This window comes from Mobula hypostoma, chromosome 3, assembly GCF_963921235.1.
Source record: "Mobula hypostoma chromosome 3, sMobHyp1.1, whole genome shotgun sequence".
NCBI classification, from domain to species: Eukaryota; Metazoa; Chordata; class Chondrichthyes; order Myliobatiformes; family Myliobatidae; genus Mobula; species Mobula hypostoma.
In genome coordinates this window covers 167,706,192-167,729,475 of record NC_086099.1, presented here as the reverse complement: position 1 = coordinate 167,729,475, position 23,284 = coordinate 167,706,192, and the positions used below count along the sequence as shown (strand labels likewise).

General features: G+C 40.9%; 1 protein-coding gene across 3 annotated transcripts in view; it reads left to right on the top strand.

Annotated features, from left to right (window-relative positions):
- tbc1d5 (TBC1 domain family, member 5) overlaps window positions 1-23,284 on the top strand; it is a 485,913-nt gene that overhangs the window by 81,716 nt on the left and 380,913 nt on the right. For 2 of the 3 annotated variants that reach the window (XM_063044064.1, XM_063044062.1), the window contains exon 2: window positions 16,321-16,398. The exons of the other annotated variant lie outside the window; for it this stretch is intronic. The gene's annotated coding sequence lies outside the window, so the exon portion shown is untranslated. The remainder of the gene's footprint in view (window positions 1-16,320; window positions 16,399-23,284) is intronic. 3 annotated transcript variants of the gene reach the window in all.

Sequence of the window (23,284 nt, the reverse complement as noted above, 5' to 3'; positions counted from 1 at the left end):
TGATGTGAAAATTTAACTTGGTCACATAGTGTATTCTGCACTCTATAAACCTCCTGAAATGTGGTTTGCTTATCTTGAGAATAAAGGATGGTATTATTTAAAAGTACTGTTTGTCTCCTTTGCAGGATGATCCGGAGTGTTTATAACCAGTAAAATAATTGTAAGAATATTTGCTGTTATAATTTACAAAATATAGCAAAAAATTTGCAATCAGCAAATTTCTGTAAACAGCCATTTGTGAACGTCAATGTGAACTATTAGGCAATAAATGTTGGACGAAGTACTCGGGATAAATCCACAGTTCTTCAGAATACTGTAATAAAAATAAAGTGATGTCAGATGTCTCATCCAGAATTTCTCTTAATATAACACCACATTACTACACTTCAATGGAAGTGGGACTAAAACCCAAAGCTTTCTGATTCAAAAGCCAGGATGTTAACCACTGAGCCACAGCTCATGCGGCTTATCTTTGAAAAACAAATTAATTTTGTCCTAAATCACTATAATGGGTCAATATCTGACTTGTTTCATCAATTAAACTACATGAATTACAGAAGTTAAAACTTTGCACCTAGTGCAGTCCGGTCATGTATTCCTTAAATCTACTCATGAAAAATTTTAAAAACTCATTTGAAAGAGTTTTGAAACTTAGCATGATCAAGCCGTGTTGTAAAACATGCCAGAGGTAGGCTGGATAAATTTGAAGTTGGTGAATGAATGGAAAATTTATGTTAGAAAGATAGTTAGGATATGACAAAAGATTTTATGCTTCGAGTCATGGTTATATTGCATCTGACAGCATGTGACAATGTCGTGGTTTCACAAATGACAAGGAAGCGCCGGAGATTCTTCAAGAAATGTTTGAACTTTAATTTGCAAAGTAAAGCTGAGACAGACAGTGGACTAGGCTGTGTAAGTCTATCACTGACTGCCCATTTGTCGTTTTCACACAGCATTCTTTATAGCCCTTCTGGGTTAGCATACCTCTGTAAGTTTTTTACTCTAACTAATAAATCAATTACTCTTATCTCTCTTACTTGGCTACATTTGTTTTTCTCGAGGGGTTAAAAGTACACAGGTTTCATTCAATGGTTACATCCCAAATACCACAGTAATCCCATACACTCAGTAACAGACACTTAATGCATAGTAAAGGCATGGTCAACATCTGAATAAACACCTAATACGCGATAAAAACACTTAAAATAAACACTTAGAAACCAGAGTTAAAATGTTTCCAATAACAACTCTTGATTTCAGCTGTATATGGACAGTTATTTACAATTGCTTATTTGCAGCTCAGCACAATGCAAAAAGGAGGCTTAAGAATGTTCAATGCTAATAAGGTAAAAACTGTATATGAAAGGAAAGTTGCAAGAAAGATTGTAGCTGGACACAAGACTGTAACTTGAAGTAAGAAATATGATTTCCACTTAGATCAGATATTTCTTTTTTTTGTCTATGTGAAAGAAATATCAGAAATGTGACTTCAGGCAGTAGATAAATTCAGGTAGAGTAGAGAGTAAGGAAATTGGAACTTTTTTGGGAAAGAACTGTTAGATGCATGTATGTTGTCCTGAATAAGGTTCACTATTACTCTGACAGGATGCATTTGCTTCCTGTACTGGAATTCATAAAAGTCAATGTTCTGTTTCAAAATTATGAACTCTGACTACTCTAGTCTCATTTTAGCTCGTAAATCTTTCCCATTTAATGTTCTGGCACTTTCTTCCTGTGCCAGTTTCTTCCCATCCACGAAACTGTCAATTGCACAGCCTTTAGATTACATAATTTATTTGGATTTTCCAATTCAAAAACCTTCCTCCTGGCTACTTCCCTTTCTCAGCTCCCTACCTTTATTAAATTTAAAGGTAGCCTTATTATATTATATGGGCATTTCTTATTCTTATTTCTTTTGATCTTTCAAAAGCCTTTGCAAAGCACTCTTTAGACATACTTTGCCATTTCTTCAGTTGAGCTCCAGAAAGCTGCACTTTGGGCTTTTTCTATATTAAAGGTGTGTAGTTGGGCTGACACGTGACAAGTGAAAGCAACACACTTGAGTCAAGCAGGGTCTGGTTGAACTGTTTACTGTTTCAAATCCGCGCATGCTTGAGTGCCCGCTTCTAGCATTCCCTGCTCTTTGTGGGGCAGAAGTGATGTCGGCTTCCGTGCCGACGTCTGCCCGGCACTCAGAGCCCTCTCGGTTGCTGCTGGCTGCAGAATCACCCACGACTGCTGGAGCTGGTTCGTTTGCCGCGTGGGCGAGCCACCACATGACGCCCCCCCCGCCCCCCCAGAACCAGCACTAGGAGGTGCAGAGTCCGCAGCCTGCACACTGTCGGTTCTTCTAGGTGGCTGGCCTCGTTGTCGGGGGGGTGGCACCATAACCGGGCATTCAAGGTCTAGATGCGCTGGTTTGAGATGGTCAATGGTAAAAGTCTCTTCACGACTGCCGATGTCGAAAATGCAGGTCGTCCCATTATGGTGCACCACCTTCTAGGGTCCTTCATACGGTTGCTGCTGGGTGGTCTGTGCGCGCCTCGGCGAATGAAAACATACTTGCTCTGTTGTAGGTCCTTGGGCACGAAAGAGGGTGTTGTTCCGTGATGGGACTTTGGGACTGGGGCATGTGTTCCAAGCCGCTCCCGGAGTTTAGTTAGGACCACCGTAGGTATGTCTTCCTGGCCATGGGGTGCTGGCACAAACTCACCGGGAACTGTGAGCGGGGCACCGTAAACAAGTTTGGCCGATGATGCGGCCAGGTCCTCCTTGGGTGCTATGCAGTTGCCAAGCAGCACCCAGGGGAGTTCGTCAACTCAGTCTGGCCCTCGTAGGCGTGCCATCAGGGCTGACTTCAAGTGCCTGTGGAAACATTCCACCAGGCCATTGGACTGCTGGTGGTAAGCAGTCGTTCGGTGGAGCTGGGTTCCGAGGAGTTGTGCCAGTGCAGACCACAAAGCCGATGTGAACTGCACACCCCTGTCTGAAGTGACGTGGGCTGGGAGTCCGAACCGTGCCACCCAGGTGGTAATCAGGGCTCTGGCGCACGTCTCCGTGGCCGTGTCAGCGAGTGGGACAGCTTCCGGCCACCTTGTGAACCTGTCCACCATGGTGAACAGGTATCTCGCTCCTCTCGAAACCGGCAGTGGGCCGAGGATGCCCACGTGGACATGTTCAAACCCCCTATGTGTAGGCTGGATTGCAGTGGGGCCCTCGCGTGCCTCTGGATTTTGGAGGTTTGACAGTGTGTGTATGTCCTGGCCCAGTGCCCGACCTGCTTGCGTAGGCCGTGCCACACAAACCTGTCTGCGATCAGCCAGATGGTCGCCCGGATGGAAGGGTGGGCTAAACCATGTAAGGCGTCAAAAACGCGGCGCCTCCAAGCGGTCGGGACAGTGGGCCGAAGTTGCCCAGTGGACACGTCACAAAGGAGCTCATTACCTTTGGGCCCAATGGGTATGTCTTCAAGGCGGAGTCCTGAGACTGCGGTTTGGTACGCCGACATCTCGCTGTCTAGTCGTTGTGCCTTAGCTAACGCCGCATAATCCACCCCTGGAGACAGAGAGTGCACTGATTGGATGGAGGTGCGTGACAGTGCGTCGGCCACCACGTTGTTCTTCCCGGAGATGTGCTTGATTGTGGTGGTAAACTCCGAGATGTACGACAGGTGGCGTTGCTGGCGGCTCGACCACGGGTCTGACACTTTGGCAAACGCGAAAGTGAGGGGCTTGTGGTCTGTGAAGACCGTGAACTCCCTCCCTTCCAGGAAATAACTGAAATGCCAGATGGCAAGGTACAGGGCCAGCAGCTCCCTGTCAAAAGTGCTGTACTTAAGTTCCGGGGGTCGTAGGTGCCGGCTGAAAAAAGCGAGCGGCTTCCACTGGCCTTTGATGAGCTGCTCGAGTATGCCACCAACTGCCGCGTTGGAGCATCCACAGTGTGGGCAGTGGGGACATCGACCGGGGGGTGGTCCAGGAGCGTGACGTTTGTTAGCATGTTCTTGGCTTGTTCAAAAGCCGCCGTTGCCTCCTCTGTCCAGGTGACCTTTTTGACCTTGCCGGACATCAAGCCGAAAAGGGGCCGCATGATCCGGGCCGCTGAGGGCAGGAAACAGTGATAAAAGTTAACCATCCCAACAGATTCCTGCAGGCCTTTAACAGTGCTGGGTCTGGCGAATTGGCAGATGGCTTCAACTTTTGCTGGCAGAGGCACAGCTCCATGGCGGTCGATCCGGTGTCCCAAGAAGTTGATGGCGGGTAGGCCGAACTGGCACTTGGCGGGGTTGTTAGTCAGGCCGTAGTCGCTTAGGCAGCAGCAGAGCAGGCGTAAATGTGCTAGATGTTCCTGGCGGGAGCGGCTGGCGATAAGTATGTCATCCAGGTAGATGAACAGAAAGTCCAGATCTCACCCTACTGTGTCCATCAGGCACTGGAACGTCTGCACCATGTTTTTGAGCCTGAATGGCATCCTGAGGAACTCGAAGAGGCCAACGGGGGTAATGAGGGCCATCTTGGGTACATCATCCAGGTGGACTGGGATCTGATGTTACCCTCGGACCAGGTCAATCTTCGAAAAGATGCACACCCCGTGCAGGTTGGCCGTAAAGTCCTGGATGTGTGGTATCGGATAGCGATCGGATGTGGTGGCATCGTACAGCCTCCTATAGTCGCTGCATGGTCTTCACCCTCCCGTGGACTTGGGCACCATATGGAGAGGGGAGGCCCACGGGCTGTCGGAACGCCGCACAATCACCATCTCCTCCATCTTCTTGAATTCCTCTTTCGCGAGGCGGAGCTTGTTGGGCGGTAGCCTGCAGGGCCGGGCATGAAGGGGAGGTCCCTGTGTGGGGATGTGGTGCATCACGCCATGCTCAGGGTCTGTTGAGGAAAACTACGGCGTGATGATAGATGGGAACTCCGATAACACTCTGGCGAACTCGTTGTCGGAATAAATGACGGAGTCCAGATGCGGGGCCGGTAACCTGGCCTCACTGAGGGAGAAAGTCTGGAAAGTCTTCGCATCGACCAATTGTCGTCCCTTCAAATCCATGAGCAGGCAGTGCGCGCGGAGGAAGGCCGCACCCAGCAATGGCTGTGATACTGCGGCCAGCGTAGATGTCCATGTAAAGCTGCTGGAACCGAACTGCAAGGGGATGGTTCTTGTGCGTAGGTGAGGACGGTGCTGCTGTTGACTGCCGTAAGTTCCGGTCCTGTTCTTCTAATTTGGGTATCGTGGCTCAAGGGGGGTAGGACTCTGATTTCCACCCCCGTGTCCACCAGGAATCTATGCCGGGAGTGCTTGCCCTAAACGTAGAGGAGGCTATCACGGTGATCAGCTGCTGTAGCCATCAGTGACGGCTGGTCCTGACTTTTCTCTGGAACGAGCATGGCGGTCGGCATTGGCGGGCCCCGGAACCCCACCTTTGATGATAAAAACACCAAGACTCAGAAGTGGTGCCGTCCCTTGGTGTGGGTGTTATGTGCTCCGCTGCTGGGGTGTGGGAGGGCTGGGCTTTCGGCCGTGCCGCAGCACTAATTCCGATGGTTGTTCCGCCAATTTGTTTGGCGCGCCAAAGCAGGTCCACGCAGGCAGCCACCCTGCGCGGGTCTCTGAAGTCTTCATCTGCTAGCAGGAGGTGAATGTCTTCTGGCATTTGCTCCAGGAAGATCTGTTCAAAAAGCAGGCAAGGCTTATGGCCGTCTGCCAGTGCTAGCATGTCGCTCATCAGGGCTGACGGTGCGCGGTCGCCCAGGCCGTCCATATGCAGTAACCGCGCAGCCCGTTCGCTGCGGGAGAGGCCAAATGTGCGGATTAACAGGGCCTTGAGTGCTTTGTACCTGGCTGTTGCCGGGAGTTGATGCAGAAAGCCGATAACGCGGCCCGCTGTCTCCTGGTTGAGGGCGTCCACCACATAGTAACACCTGGTGGCATCTGAGACAATTTGCCTGACCTGGAACTGGGCCTCTGTTTGCTCAAACCAGACCAGGGGTTGGGTGGTCCAAAAGGTTGGCAGTTTAAAGGAAACTGCATTTTGCAGAGCTGAGTCGTTCATGCTGGGTCCAAATGCCGTTGAACCGTCAGGGTCACCAATGTAGTCACGCTGATACGCAACGAATGAAAGCAACACACTGAGTCGAGCAGGGTCTGGTTGAACTGTTTACTGTTTCAAATCCGCACGTGCTTAAATGCCCGCTCCCAGCATCCCCCGCCCTTAGCGGGGCGGAAGTGATGTTGGCTTCTGGACCGAGATCTGCCCCGCACTCAGAGCTCTCTCGGATTCCGTTGGCTGCGGACTCACCCGTGACTGCTGGAGCCCGTTCACTTGCTGCGTAGGTGAGCCGCCACAGGTGCTTTTTTAATTGTGCAGAGCAAAGCAAAAAACTTAAATACAGCTGACTGTAAACAGGAAGGCTGTATTATGGTAGAAAGTTTAATGTTAAACTGTTAAAATGTGAAAGAAGTGAAAAAGAGATTTTTTTCTATCAAGCAAACAGTCAGTGGGAGCAAATTGCAGTAAATTGGCCATTGATGTGTTAGATATTATGCATCCTGATCAAAGTAGTAAATGAATAAAGAGTGGAATTATAAAGCTAGTTATTAAGTTAAAGAAGGCATTTGCAGCACAAATATTACCTGTGCAGGAAATGTCTGTTCAGAGAACCTGCTGTTGAATACAAAAATATTTGAGAAGAGGTTTGATACCAATAAACATTAGATCATATGCACTATCAGCATCTTGTTTGGAAATGCATAATGCCAGACTCTAACAAAGGTTTGAACGTAACTGGCATATTGACAGGCAGTTCCAATGGAATAAAGCTTAGTCTGCTGTGGGTAAAAAGATCACTAGTAAAATACCCATGATTAAAATCTCAGATGATGCACATTTTTCACAATGATAATTTGAGAATTACCAGATGTTTCACATGGCTGAAAAGGAATAGTCTTCATTGTTTGGCATTTGGTAGGGATCACTTGGGATTATGGAAAATAGTTAAGAGAGTAGATAGCCTGATAATAAATGAAATTGAAGAGAACAAAATTTTCAGAATCGTAGATTTGGAGTATGATGAAGAGCAGGATCAGATTTTCTTGGAATCCCAATGCACACCAAGTTAATGGACCAGATTGACATAAGACTTGATGTTAGCCATATTGTTGACATTTTACAACAAGGTTCCTAATCATGATGAGTTGGAGAAACTAAAGGACTTTTCAAGAGAGCTTGTTTTATATCACCAAGAAAGAGGAAAATCCACAATTTTTCATGAACTTGGGGAGAATTGAATAGTCAGTTTTTGGAAATTGTAGAGAAGGTGGCTTGTCTTTGCTCCTAACTAGATAACATATACTAGTAGTTCCCTATTTTAACTTCAGCTTGCTTGGGTTTAAGGTCAATATACTTTCATTATGCTCACTGACATGTTGTGTTAATAGGATATTTATTTTTCATGAACTTAAAATAAAACTGAAGGAAACAAGGGAGGAAGTTACAGAGGCTCTGACAGCCTTTTCTATGTAAAAGAATCATGTCATAGGAGTGGAAGTGTTTTCATTCAACTATTATCCCAAAAAAGATGGTGTTACCCGAATAATTACAGCCCATTTAGTTAATGCCAGTGGTGGCAACATAGATTTGTAAAGAGTAGATCATGTGTGTCGAATTTGATTGAATTTTTCAAGGATGTAGTAATAAGGGTTGATGAGGCCAGTGTATTTAATATAGTCTACATGAATCTTAGCCAGGTTTTAGACATGGATGCACATCACAGGCTGGTCAAAAAATAAAAAAACACCTGCTATCCGAGAAAGTGGCAAACTGAATTCAAAACTGTCTCAGAGCCTTTGAGCCAAGGTGAATCATTGGTTGATAAGTTAGAGAAAACATTAGTAGCACAAACAATAATGATGACTGCCATGTTTATTGGTAGAAATCTATAACCAAACCACAAGCCTCAGACTTTGGTCCTTTGCTTCTTGTGATATGTGTTAATGATTTTGATAAATATACAAGGAATGCTAAAGAAGCTTTCAGATGTTTCAACAATTGGCTGCAGAGCTAACAGCGAGGAGGAGAGCTTTAGATTCAAGGAAAATATAACCGAACATAGAACATAGAAATTTGCAGCACATTACAGGCCCCTCGGCCCACAATGTTGTGCTGACCATATAACCTATTCTAGAGACGTACTCTAGAAATTGGTCTGGTCATTTAAAACTATATAACACAGGAGCAGGATTAGTCCATTTGGCCCATTGAGTCTCCTCCTCCATTTGATCATGGCTGATTTATTTTCCCAATCAATCCCATTCTCCTGCCTTTTCCTCATAATCTTTTATGCCTTTACTAATCAAGAATCCTTCAACCTCCATTTTAAATATACCCAATAACTTGCCTCCATAGCTGTCTGTGGCAATGGATTCCACAGATTCACACACTCTGGCTAAAGAATGCCACTGACAGGAAGGGAGATAACAGAGTCTATATTAGATTGGGAGCAGGCCCCTCCTGTCAACGCTGTCCTCATGTTCACTTGGTGGAAGACAAGCTGGATTGCCTGCGTGCAGTATTCTGCAGACTGCTGAGGGCTTGTTCTTGCTGACAACATACGTGCTCCATCAATCTATGGGGCATGTCACTTAGGCACTTGTGCTCTATGATATTTTTTGTGTGACTGCATGTTTCCAAAGTGCATGTCTATACACTTCCCTACCCTGTATTCCATCTGCCACTTTTGTCCAATCTCCTAATCTCTCCAAGCCCTTCTGTTTCTTCAACGCTGCCTGCCCCTTTACCTATCTTTATTTCATTCACAAACTTGCCACAATGGCATGAATACCATCATCCAGGTCATTAACATATGACGTGAAAAGTAGTAGAACAAGCACTGAATTTAGACAGAACTGGTAACTAGAATAGATTTATTGGGGGAGGGGGTTGTAAGGGGGTCGTGGGAGGGTGAAGGACTAAAGTAGCATTGAAATATATGCCCAAAGATCCAAAAGTTTGGTACAACAGATCAATAGATGGGTTAAAAATTAAACAAGGTGCTTGCCTTTATTAGCTGGTGTATAGACTGAAGTAGTTATGTACTAGTTTAATCATATGTTTAATATAGTAATATAATTCTGGTCATCTTATAACAGAAAAGTTATGATTAAGCCAGAGAGAATATTGTACAGATGTAAAAGGATATGGCCAGGACTGTTTACTATGGAATGAAAGAATCTGAGAAGGTTTAATTGAGATCAAAAACCAGAAGTCTCTGGCTTAAAATATGAATTAGAGGGTTGATGATGAACAGTGTTTTCACGCAGAAAGTGATAAGAGTTCTGCAGTGTTCCCTCACGGACACAATGAGCTGAAAATACTGTATTTTAAATTTTCTTATTTCTATGATTCAGAGAAATCTGTTTCATTTAGCTTTCTTCTAAAAGATTAGAAAGTTTTTTAAAAATTATAACTCAGTTTTCACATTGCCTGTCCAGCTTTCTTACCGTACAAATGATGTAGAGCAACAAATAGCTTGTCAACTTGGTTTAAATGCTGATACAGAAAACCTATTTTTTCATCGCTGGGAGTGAACGTTGCCTGTGTTCAAAAGTTTTTAAATTTGAATGCACATGGAACCTACAGCTAATGGGAAAAAATCATAATAAATCAAAGTGCTGTAAGTTCTCAGCAAGTAATGCAGCATCTGTGGATCTTTCAAATCTGGCATACTTAATCAGAACTGGGAAAGAAAGAAAAGGAGCCGGGGAAAGAGCAGAATAAAAGTTCAGACCTACTTAATTGACTTTTTTGATTGGGCAGAGAGAGTGGACTGACAAAATATCATTGTTGCTTTCCTTTCTTTTTTTCATTTATTTACTGTGTGTAAATAAACTACATAAACTTCAGTCATTAAAATTGTGCATTAATAATGCATTTTGCCATCTGGGAAGATTTAAACTGCATTAGATTGGATTGACAGTTCATAAATAATGCAGTTAGTACCACCTTCAGTTCATTGACTTATTCCAGTTAGTAAAATTTCTCTTTTAACTATTTTATCAATCTGTTAACTGAAGGGCAAAACATGTCATGAAATACCTCACCTCATCTTCCTGCTGCCTTAATAGAGATAGAGTTCCTCTTGTCCTAAACTATCACCCCACGAGTCTCCACAATTTCTGCCGTCTCCAAAGCAATTCTACTACCAAAGATATCTTTATCTCTCACTCTCTGCTTTCCACAGGAATCGCTCCCTCCATGATTCCCTTGCCTATTTGTCCCTCCACATTAATCTCCCTCCTGGCACTTATCCCTGCAAGTTGCTAAAGTACTACACCTGCCCATTCACCTCTTTCCTCAGTTCCATTCAGAACCTCAAACATTCCTTCCAGATGAGTCAACAATTCACCTGTGTATCTGCTGGGATCGTCTCTTGTATCCGGTGCTCCCGATGCAGCCTCCTGTACGTTGGTGAGACCTGTCGTAAATTGGTGGACCGCTTTGTTGAGTACCTCCACTCAATCGCCAGAAGCAGAATTTTCTGGTGGCCAACCATTTTAATTCCTATTCCCATTCCACCAGGTCAGTCCATGATCTCCTCTTGTACCATGATGTGGCCACTTTCAAAGTGGAGGAGGAATAGTCGTATTCCATCTGGATAGCCTTCAAACAAATTAAATTCATTTCACAATTTGGACTGAAAGATAAATACATGTACATGTTTTTGTTCAAGCAACACACATAAAAGTTGCTGGTGAACACAGCAGGCCAAGCAGCATCTCTAGGAAAGAGGTACAGTCAACGTTTCGGGCAAGCCCCTTCGTCAGATTCCAGCATCTGCAGATTTCCTCGTGTTTACATGTTTTTGTTTTTGATTTTTGCATGTCTGACACCATTTTCATTACCCATTGATAATGGGATTGCTGAACTACATTGCAGTCTGCTTTAAAATTATCATTAGTGTTTCGAAGTTCTTCTGTCTTGTTCTCCAAACCTTCATCTTTGTAAAGTCTGACAGTTCTGCAAGGTACCTTCAATTCCCACTTCCTGGATTTAGCCTCTGCCTATTAGACTCTAAATTGTTACTTCACATGAATATCAGTATCTCCTTCTGGTAATTTTTTCTCCCTTCCCCTTTCCTCCCTCCCTCTTCTTCTATTCATCACTCTGGCCTCTTAACTCCTCTTGCTTACCTCTCACCTCCCCCTGATGCCCTTCCTTTTCCCCTTTCTCCCATTGTCCACGCTCCTCTCCTATCAGATTCCTTCTTCTCCAGCCCTTTACCTTGCCCACCCACCTGGCTTCAGCTATCATCTTCTAGCTATCTTCCTTTCCCTTCCCCTACCTTTTTATTTTGGTGTCTTCCCTCTTACCAGTCGTAAAAAGATTCTCAGCCTGAAACATTGATTGTTTATTTATTTGCATGGATGTTGTCTGGCCTGCGAAGTTCCTCCAGCATTTTACGTGTGTTGCTATGGATTTCCAGCATCTGCAGAATTTCTTGTGTTGAAATTTTTGTTGCTTTGGGCAGATTGATAGATATATAAACTACTGATACAGGTGCTTTGTTGAGTGATATCATTTTCCAATGCATGGCCAAACATTGGTCGACATCTTATAATAATAAAGTTAGTTGAGAAAAAGCCTTAAAAATATATTAAAAAACAGACTTAAGTCACAGGTTCACCTTTAACTGAAGGAAAATTAAGATAGTATGTAAAATTGTGGTAGATTGGCCTATTTATATAATACTCATAAAAAGATGAAGTCTATTTTTAACTTGTAACTACATTTTCTTGCTATTTTCACTTGAGACATTTTGTTTTGTTTATTGAATGATCAAATTGGCTTTTTGTTGCCTTGCACCATTATCTCTTTGACATTTAGTCTTGCTGGCTTGCAAAGCTAGCATAGATTTTTCTCTTTTAGAATTCTTTCCTTATTCACATAGTCATATGGTTCACTCCAAGTCCATGTCAATCATGAGATACCTACTTGCATTAATTCTACTTAAAAATACTTTCCCATCGATTCTACCACTCACCTACACACTGGGGCAATTAACAGCAGCTGTTAATCTTCTAACCTGCACATCTTTGGGATGTGGGTGGAAGTTGGAGCACACGGGCAGCATTGGAGGTTCTGGATTGAAACCACATCACTGAAGCTGTGAGGCACAGCCCATCTGATTTTGCCAATGTGCCTTTCTTGCTTGCGTCTATATTTGAAGAATGTACTATCACTAAATTTTTCTGTTGTTGCTAAAAACGTAAAGGTTACTCACTCCACAGATGCTCAAATTTGAAAATGTTCTCTTTATTTTAGGTTTATTACACTTGCATTTGCTTACTTTTATTAATGTGGACCTCTGGTTTTTAGTTGATTTTAATTTCCTTTGTTTTCCCATAATTCAATAATGTTTTTATTTTATTGATAGCTTTATGCTTGAACTTATTAGGGAATTTATGTAATTTGTAGACATTTTTTGTTCAATATTGTTTCTTCGTATTTTAAAATCACTATTTTATTCCTCAGTATTTATTTTTCTGTAGTTAACAACAGATTTTCTTTGTTTTGAAGTTTCTGGGAATATGTGACGTGCTCAAGCTTTTTGTGCACAATAATGGAAAACAAATTTAAAGCCAAATTTCAGATGTAAACTCTTTAGACAAACTCTAATCAGTGTATTTTGATGAAAGGTGATGTACCAAAATGGTAATTCTATTTCTGTTCCTACAGATAATGCCGTACCAGCTGAATATTTCTGTCATTTTCCATTTTATTTTGTCAGTGTGACTTGAGCATCAATCTCATAGAAAAACAAGGAATTGACTGACAGATAATATTTCAGATTTTGCCAGGTCCTCCAATAGTACGATCATAAAGCAAATGGCAAAATACTAATCATGCAATATTTGCCATGTTATGTATCTGAGTCAAAGAGCTATGGGCTCAAAAAGCCTGAACACAATACTGAGATTTCAGTGCAGTACGAAGGGAATGTTGCTGTTTCTGAGGAGTAATTTTTTGAGGGATCTTAGCCTGAAGCCCTGTCTGTGATCTCATTGGATGTAAAAAGATCTCACTGCACCATTCTGAAGAAGTATATTTCATAGTGTCCAAAGAAATAAATGTCACGTAGATTATTTGGTCATTATAATTTACTGTTTATGGAAGCTCACTGTAAGCAATTTCATGTTTCCCATATTATAACAGTGACACCTCCAAAGAACATCATTAGCTGTTAATTGCTTTGGCATTGCTCAGCATGCGAAAGGTACAATGAAAAGTTATTTTTCTTCATGAAAGATTACTTTGTCCACTTCTTATCAGAAATTAAATTCATTTGGCAATTCGGAGTGAGAAATAAATGCATGTACACAGTTTTGTTTTTGATTTTTGCATGTCTGACCCCATTTTAATTGCCCGTTGATAGGGGATTGCTGAACTACATTGCACTCTATTTTAACGTTATCATCAGTGTTTCCAAGTTCCTCTGTCTTGTTTTCCAAACCCCCCATCTTTGTAAAGTCTGATAGTTCAGCAAGGTAACTTCAAATCCCAATTCCTGGATTTAGCCATTGCCCATGTTAAATTGTTACTTCACATTTTTCTAACCATACATGTCTCCTCTAAAATATTTCATAATCCCAGCCCTTTAGCCAAGCCATTTTGGTCATCTGCCCTAAATTTTCCTTGTATGGCTTGATGTCAATTTTTATTTGAGTATTCTCTTAAAAAGCACCTCAGGATGCCTTTGCCATGTTAAAGGTGCTGTATTTTCTTGCATTAGTTTCGACTCAATAGTTAGTCATAATTCTAATTGGTTTTCTACTTGAATAAATTAGTGTCTTGGAAATACCACTACTAACTAAACTGAACCAGTGGACATAATTGTCAGTCTGGATCAGTGGCAAATAGTGAGTGAACACATGCAAATACTAAACATAATTGATCTCTCCCTCACTAAACTATTCGCTACAATTCTCTCAGCCCACCATGGTCAAACATGCTCATTGCACAATCTTATGGAGACAAAATCCCATCCTCTGCCATGTTGTTTATTGCTGCAGTTATGCTAAATGGGATAGACACAAAATACATCTGACAAAGCAGAACGTGTGTTCATGAGGCACTGTAATACATGACAGTATTATACCACAGCCGGTAACATCAAGGGTTAGAATTTCTCTGTCATCCACTATTATCAAACCAGGATATCATCTCTGGTTCAGCGTGCAGGCAGATATGCCAGGAGTAGCACCAAGTATACTGATACAGAAGGTCTCAACCAAGTGACACTGTAACTTGGAACCACATGTGTGCAAAAAATCTAAAATAGCATGCAATATACTGTATACAGGTAAATTATTCCACAACTAGCAGTTCAGATTTTAGGCTCATGGTAAATAATTAAACACCTAACAGGCAAAAACACCAAGAAAATACCTGTCTAAATGATGACAGAATCCCAATGGGTGCATGTTATAGAAAAGGCTGAAATACTTGCATCCTCTAACCAGATGTCCTGACTGAATGCTCCATCACAGATGTTGTAGAAGACAATCATAATCAATTTTTATTTATGCCATGCAGTAAATATCAAGGTATGATTAAGACCATTGGATACAATTAAGACAATGGGGCTATTCTAACTGTAGTACTATTTTTACGACAGCAGTCTCTAAAGCAGAATTAAATCACCCTGTTCTTAACAGTCACTTCATCAACATCCTGATGAGGATTGAGGTGGATGGTGTAGTCACCTTCAACCAAAACTTAATTAGATCAGTTACATAAATACTGTTCCAAATCAGAAATAGGATATTCTGTGGGAACTAAGTCACTACTTACACCCCAAAGGGTGTGCACCATCTATAAAGCATAGGATGTGAGCATGATTGAATAATTTCCATTTGCTTAATTGGTGTACTGTTCGAAGAACACTCTAGAAGCTTGATTACAACCAGGATAAAGCAGGCTAACTGACTTGGCAATTTAGCAATCATTCTAAGCATTCATTCTCTGCTCAACCATTTCATTATAACTGCAATTTGTGCCATCTATAAAATCCACTGCAATTACTGGGCTACTCTAACAGCACCCCACCAAAAAGAGCACAGACATGAGGACAGGCATCACTTGTAATTGATGCTGAATCAAGCTGAGGTAGACCCTCTCATGTTAGGACACATTGTGTATCTAAATGTTTAAATTTCCTAACTTAACGTTATTCTGGTATACCTTCACCAGAAGAAGGCTCCATTGTCATCTTTTAAAAAAAAAAGAGATTGGCAATAAGTGCTGCCCCTTCCACTGATGTTCCCTCCCCCCAAATAATGAATGAATTAAAATGACAAGTAAACTTTAGTAAAAAAAGGACAAGTAGATAATTTTGAGATGGTCGGACAAGAATTAAAGTCAATTTACATGTACATTTATTTATTTAATATGAGGCATATAATTTGCAAAGGTGGTAATATGAAATTTTTCTCATGTCATAGACATGTAAAAGGTAGTACTTTAAATTTTGTAGGTAAGTTATGAACAGAATCATTGATTCTTTCTTCCTGGCATGTGGATAATTGATTCAAGAATGTGCCATGGTTTCATAATAGTACTGAAAATAATAATTTTAGATGTTGGAACTAGAAGAAAATTTTTTTAAAGCTGAAAAAGCCATGCAGCATTTGTGGAAAAAAAAAGAAGCACAGTCTTTGATTTGGGTCCAAACTGGAAAAGTAAGAAAAGAAGTTTGCATAACATGTTGAGGAGGAATGGCTCAGTAACAAAAGGGGATATTTCAGATGGGGTGAAGGGAGATTTGCTGTATTTCATAATTTGATTGTTAAAATTTTTTTCTCTGCTATGTTCTTTTTGTGTTTTACATCTATAATTTTTTTATATTTGACACAGCAGATATGTTACACGAGTCATATGATTTTGAATATTTTAAATTGAAATTTATTTGAGTTTTCATAGAAACTTTTACTTTTTTCATATTAGCAGAACAAACTGGAATTACTTTGCAGTCAGGCACTTTTGTTAGAAACAATTAATGCTTCAGATTGACCTTTCGTCAGTCCTTCCATTTAGGTCTGTTTCATTTCTAACTATCTTCCATCTTTAATTTTTATCTTAATATCTAATTTCTTAGTTTTACTCTTGGATAATGTTAGTTGGGTTCATGTATTATTATTTTAAATTTGTGCAGCTTCATGCAGTATAGCTCATTGTTAACATCAGACAATAAGTTAACTTCAAACAATTTTGTAATTGGTTGGCAGCATAAAAATTTACTGTAATTGTTTTTCATTTAGGTGTTGATTGACTGAGCTTACAGAGTATTAAATCAAGTATTGCTGAAAAATTTGGAGTAATCCTTATCCTGCTGATCGGTGAGTTAATTTGTACATAATCTGAAGTTAAAAATTTTGTTACCTGCTTCAATTCAGGGGTACATTGACGTTCATGCCAAAGTGATACAGAAATGTCGCTATTGTTTGCTGAATGCAAGAAAATTATGCAAACAGAACTGACTCATATTGGAGGAACAATATGCAAGTGGCACAGCCTTAAACTGCAGCAAGAACAAAAGAAACAGGAGGAATTGGGCAACTTTAGTGGGGTGCTCCCTGCTTGGCATTCACAGAATCATTTTCTATATTGGATGCCATGGACTCCTTGACAGAGAACTATTTAAGTTTCAGAATCAGATTTATTATCACTGATAACATAAAACTTGTTGTTTTGCAGCAGCAGCAGTACAGTGCAAAGGCATAAAGTTTTCATGAAGTAGCTGTTTCTGAATCCTTAAGTGTGGATCTTCAGGCTCCTGTATCTTCTCCACTATGGTAGTAATGAGAGTGTATCTTAAATGGTGGAGGTCTTTGATGGATGCTGCCACCTTGAAGCATCACTGCTTTAAGGTGTCCTCAGCGGTGGTTTCTCATTAGAGTTTCTTGCGATTTCATAGTACTTTTGCCAAGTCCTCCAATAATACCAATATCACAGTACACCACTATAAACTGAAGTTGCTGGAAATGGTCAGCAAGTCTGGCATTGTTAATGGGGAGAAAATCAGAATAGATTTTTCAGGTTATTGACCTTTCACTGGAACTCTTCTGATCAAGGATTATTAACCAAGCACATTAGTTCTGTTTCTTTCTTCATAGATGTCATCTAACCTGAGTACTTTTATCATATATTTTTCTTAATTTTTAAATGTCACATTTCTAGAATCTCTAGTATTTTGTTTTAATAATCAGGTTGATGAATCCAAATGAAAGTAATCACTTGCTGATTGCAGGTGCATTAGCACTAGTTATAAGCCATCAATAAATTATCCCAGGTTCATTTTCTGAAGTGACACAGTACAACTGCTTTAAGTGGCTGGCAGCTCACTGTCTTTGTTTTTGTGAGTACATAAAATTTAATTCTACATTGCTTATTTGAGTGGGGGATCCTCATACCTAGTCAAAAGAACTCCTTGCTCCCATTGGCGCACAGGACCACTGTCCCAGAATGGCTGGGCATCTTTTCTCAATCTAAGGATTTTTTTTTTCATTTCCTGAACCAAAAAGGTTCTTTGTTGTTTCCTATCCACCATGGTATCCAAAATATACATTGCTGCTGTTTCATTATTCTGATGGTTTTACCAAAGACTGGTGTGCTGTAAATTGGCCGCAGCTGCAGTTTGCTGATTTGAGAGTTTTTTTTATGGATAGGAGGAGCTGCTAATTTTTAAGTGCTTGATCTATTCAAGATACTGTTGGAGAAGTGCAAAGTGATGCAGTTAATTCAGGGTGGGGCCTGTTCATTGAATAGTTATTCCATGTGGCATTTGTTAAACAGCAAGACCTCAATGTACTTTGTTTCCTGAAGAGTGGAACACTGGTCAATAGGATGGTGAGGAAGTACAAGGCTTGTGTTGTCATGTTGCAGTTGTATCAAAAGTAGATAGGCTGCTCTTGGATTATGTTGTGTTCTGTAGAAAGGATATGATTAAACTAGAGAGACTGCAGGAAAGGTTGACTGGGTTAGAGGGTTTGAGTTAGCAGGAGAGATTAGGTAGACTGGATCTTTTCTTTTCATTGGAGCAAAGGAGGCGGAGAGGTTACATAATAGAGATTTTTTAAATTATAAGAGGCATTGATAGGAGAGCAAGCCAGTATCTGTTCCCCATGGTAGAGGTGTCTGCAGCTAGAAGCAAGTGATTTAAAGGGGATCTAACGGGTGAATGTTTCTCAGAAAGAGTAGTTGATGCCCGGAGTGAGTTACCAGAGGAGGTGGTGCAGGAAGTAACACCATTTAAAAGGCATCTTGCCAAGTACTTGAATGAGCTGGGTATGTGAAGGATATGGAACTAATACAGGCAATAAATTGGATTAGCGTGATGGTCGTAATAGCGTGGTGTGGGAAAAGAGCTTGTTTCAGTGCTGTATGCCCCCATGACTGACGATTGCAATCAAATAAAGTCTTACTTATATTTTTATACCTATCATTTGACCGTGACCTTGAGATGCAATGTGGAAAGTATATACATATTTCTGTGTTAAAATAAGCGTACAGTGCCCTATTAAATAAGACACTTTTGTTTAAGCATTTTGAAAGATTTAATAAAATATTTCGAGTCATTTGGAAAGCATCATTGTACAATTTACTATCAGCCTTTTGTGCATACACTCAAAATCATTCTGTAGTATTCTAACATGAAAATAGGTTGTTTTATAGAACCATGCTTGCTAAAATGTCTAATGTTTTAGCATTGTTTATTGAGGCGACAAAGAGTTCCAGTTTATTAATGTTTATTAATCATTCACTGATAAGTCAAAAAGGACATGTCACCTGCAAAACAAGACCTCAGAAGCAGATGGTACTCCAGCTGAAGTTCTTAAATTTGATGGAGAAAAACTTGTCTAAAATCCACAATTTCATCTCCCACATTTGAAAGGTAAGTATACCAGAGAAACACAGAGGTGTCATAATCATAACCATCTTCAAGAGCAAAGACAAGTCTGATTGTAATAATTACATCAAGTCAAGTCACTTTTTATTGTCATTTCAACCATAACTGCTGGTACAGAACATAGTAAAAATGAGACAATGTTTTCCAGGACCATGGTGCTACATGAAACAATACAAAAACTACTCTGAACTATGTAAGAAAAAAACACAGAAAACTACACTAGACTACAGACCTATCCAGGACGGCATAGAGTGCACAAAAGAGTGCAGGCACTACAATAAATAATAATAAATAATTAACAAGACAGTAGGCACAGTGAGGGTATAGTAGGTTGGTGTCAAGCCAGGCTCTGGGTATTGAGGAGTCTGATGGCTTGGGGGAAGAAACTGTTACATATCTGGTTGTGAGAACCCGAATGCTTTGCTGCCTTTTTCCAGATGGCAGGAGGGAGAAGAGTTTATATGAGGGGTGTGTGGGGTCCTTCATAATACTATTTGCATTGCGGATGCAGAGTGTGGTGTAAATGCCTGTGATGGCGGAAAGAGAGACCCCGATGATCTTCTCAGCCGACCTCACTATCCGCTGCAGGGTCTTGCAATCCGAGATGGTACAATTTCCGAGCCAGGCAGTGATGCAGCTGCTCAGGATGCTCTCAATACATCCTCTGTAGAATGTGGAGAGGATGGGGGGTGGAAGATGGACTTTTCTCAGCCTTCACAGAAAGTAGCTGCTGGGCTTTCTTTGCTATGGAGCTGGTGTTGAAGGACCAGGTGAGATTCTAAGCCAGGTGAACAACAAGAAATTTGGTGCTCTTAACGATCTCTATGGAGGAGTCGTCGATGTTCAGCGGAGAGTGAACATGAGACTTTACTGTCCCATGTGATTATTAACTTTAGGAAAATGTACAATACTGCTAATCTGAAATAGATCTGCAGTTAATTTTAACATGTTTATTTATAATTTTGAGATCATTAGCCTGTTGTAGTCACTTGACTCCACTATTGACGATGAAGTTCTATAATATGTAGGTAAGCAAGGGAAATGATAGTTGCAAGTTGGGTAAATTTGAAAATGACAAAGAAAATGAAACTTGGGGTTGTTTATGATGGCATGTGTACTTTGATAATAAATTTACTTCGAACTTTGAAGAAATCATTAATGGGGACCATATGCAGTTTACCTCAGTAAATAGAGTCAAAAGCTTTGCGAAAACCAGTGTAAGTAAGCACGGTTGGTAGGTTGTTCTTCTTGATTTCCTCGATAATTCTATGGAGAGCAAGTATTTGCATTACTGTTGTGTGCTTCTGCTGAAAACTATTCTGATTGAATCTTAGCTTAGGATCAATGGCAGTGTGAATCCTGTTCAAGATCATCCAATTGTATAGCTTTGCTAAGATACAGGTCAACCTGATACCGTGGTAGTTATCTGTCTTCGTCAGGGATCCAGATTTGGAGACTGGGATAATGTTTGAGAGTGTCCACTGTTCTGGTTTGCTGCTTTTCATCAGTGCCGTATTACATTTGTCCAGCAAGATGTCGTCCAGATCGCAGTTCTTCAGGACATCTGGTGGTATCCCATCTGGTCCAGCGCTCCTGCCCTGTTTGAGTGCATATTTGGCCGCTTTCAGTTCCTCAGTGGTGAATGGGCTATCATCGATCTCGACTTACGTTAGTGTCGTGGCTATGTCCTCTTCTTCTTCAGTGATCATTGGAGGGCTTCCCAGCAGGTTCTTAAAGTGGGTAAATGAGGTAAAATGCTGAAGGTCCTGAAATCTTACGGAGTGCCAGACCGTCTACTGAGAGCAATAGAGTCCAGCTATACCAAAACCATGGCGAAAGTTGTATCACCAGATGGAGAAACAGCAGTGTTCGAGCTCCTAGCTGGTGTGCTGCAAGGAGACACTCTGGCACCCTACATCTTTATAATCGTCCTTTGGTGCTCTTACGTCAAGCTACTAAAGATCATGACAAGCTTGGTTTTACCATAAAACCAGGACAAACCAAAAGGGTCAGACCAGTTACGCTCACAGATCTCGATTTTGCAGATGACATAGTCCTGCTCTTTGACCAGATGGAGGAAACTCAGCAGCTACTGACAAAAGTGGAAATTGAGTGCAATAAAGTTTGACTTCACCTAAATGCTAAAAAGACAGAGTACATGGCACTTAACTGTGACGAAGGTACTCTCAAGACTGTAAAGAATGATACCATTCAGAAAGTCTTTGACTACAAGTACCTCGGGTCAAGAATGATGAGTTCGGAGAAGGACATAAAGATACAGAAGGCGCTGGCATGGAGGGCTATGAACGACATGAAGGAAATCTGGAAGTCGAACCTGACCAGAGGGCTTAAAAAGAGGATCTTCGTAGCAGTCATAGAGTCCATTCTCATGTACAGATGCGAGACGTGGACACTCACCAAGACTATGCAAAAGTCTCTAGATGGTTGCTATACACGAATGCTCCAGATGGCTCTTGACGTGAGTTGGCAACAGCACATGACGAACGTCGAGCTCTATGACGACCTACGGATGCTCACCACAAAAATCGAGGCGAGAAGACTGCAACTAGCGGGACACTACCTATGGCACCCTGAGCTATCTGCCAGCCTAGTCATCATATGGGAGCCCAAGCGTGGGAGAATGAATCCTGGGCAGCTAATGTAGATGAACTGAACACACTGATGAGGAAGAGGGAGAAGACCTGAGTCAGCATAGTAGTAGTAGACCATATGCAGTATATACCATAAATAAACCAAAATTGCTAGAAGAACTCAGTGTGTCATACAGCATCATTGGAGGCATAAAGGAGAATCAGCATTTTGGGTTGAGATCCTGCTTTCCAATCATCTACAGTCTCTTGTATCCCCCCTCCCCCCAGAGTAAATATAGTTTAAAATTTTATAAGAAGTTAAATAATTTTGGTTGTATTGTTCTTTCCATGGTCAGTACAAATACTAAGATGTCCTTTTGACACTAAGTAGAGGAGAATTTTTATATACTTTTCTCTGTTGTGCTTAGCATTGTGTATGACACCAAGCACTTATACACTTCTACCCAACTGCCCTGAGAAGTCTTTGCAAGCACAAGTACATTTCAGAATGTTTTCCTTCTACCCTCATTCAGGATTTGTTTCTTGGTATTTTTTAATATATCAGCAAATGAAGAATGTAAGAAGATTGCTTACCTAATTGAAATTGCATGTTATAGATGACCAAACTGAACAGGCCATCAAAATCTTTGGTTGGCAAGGCTGAAGAGATGGTACATTTGGTAACACTAAAAACTGAAAATTGCTTAGTAAGCACAAAGGCAAGAAGAATATCATTGCAAGTTTAAAAATTATACAATTTGTTTAGAAGTAACTTATTTCAGCACAAGTTATTTCAAGATGTCTGCAGATTTTAATATTTTATATTTTGTTGGCAACTAATCTAAATGTAACTTCACGATTTATGAGGATGTGGCCTGGTTTGGCAAACTCTCAATTCCCTTTAGAGAATAGTTAAACAGTGATTAATCATTGTTTCTTTACCAAGTATGCAGGGAAAAGGGAAACCTGCATTACATACCTCTGAAGCAATTAATCCCTGTGATCTTTGCCAGCCTCTTACTGATGATAAGTCTAAATACAAAACTGTGCCTAATTTATTGAATCATGCATGGCAAAATGTATAAAATGTATCATTTATTTCCCATTATTTTGCCAAGCAGAAAGTGAAAACTTGCCATTTCTAAGAGTGCCACACACTGTATGGGGATAACAAATTAAGTGAGCTAGGTAGCTGTGATTACAATGTAGCAACTACTGTTATTTTTTTAAACATGCGCATCTGGTGCGCTTTTCATTCACTTGCTGGCATTTTTTAGTGATTGTGGCATAAATCATTTTGCTAATCAGAAACACAAGTGACTGAGAGTCATTTCTTCTTTGCACATTTGCACAATAGAAAAAACATATGGCTTTCCAGTCATCTCTAGTAAACAAAAAAAAACATTGACATGAAGGTTTGTTGTTTCTTGAGACGAAAAATGGGCAGCATGCTCTATTTCTTAGCCTGAATTCTGAAAGTCAGCTTTTATTTTTGTATGCATCAATGTAATTTTAATAAGAAATTTATTGAGATCAACAATAAGTTTAAAATTGATAGTTTTTAAACCTTAGGATTTTAATTGTCAGTACTGTTTACTCTTCAACATTCTTTTGTCAAACAGACATGTATTTATTTTTAGGGAAAATATTCCTCTTTTTAATATCTAGTGATATGGAGATAACTATCCAAAATAAACCCATTTCCAGATTACTGTGATTTTGATA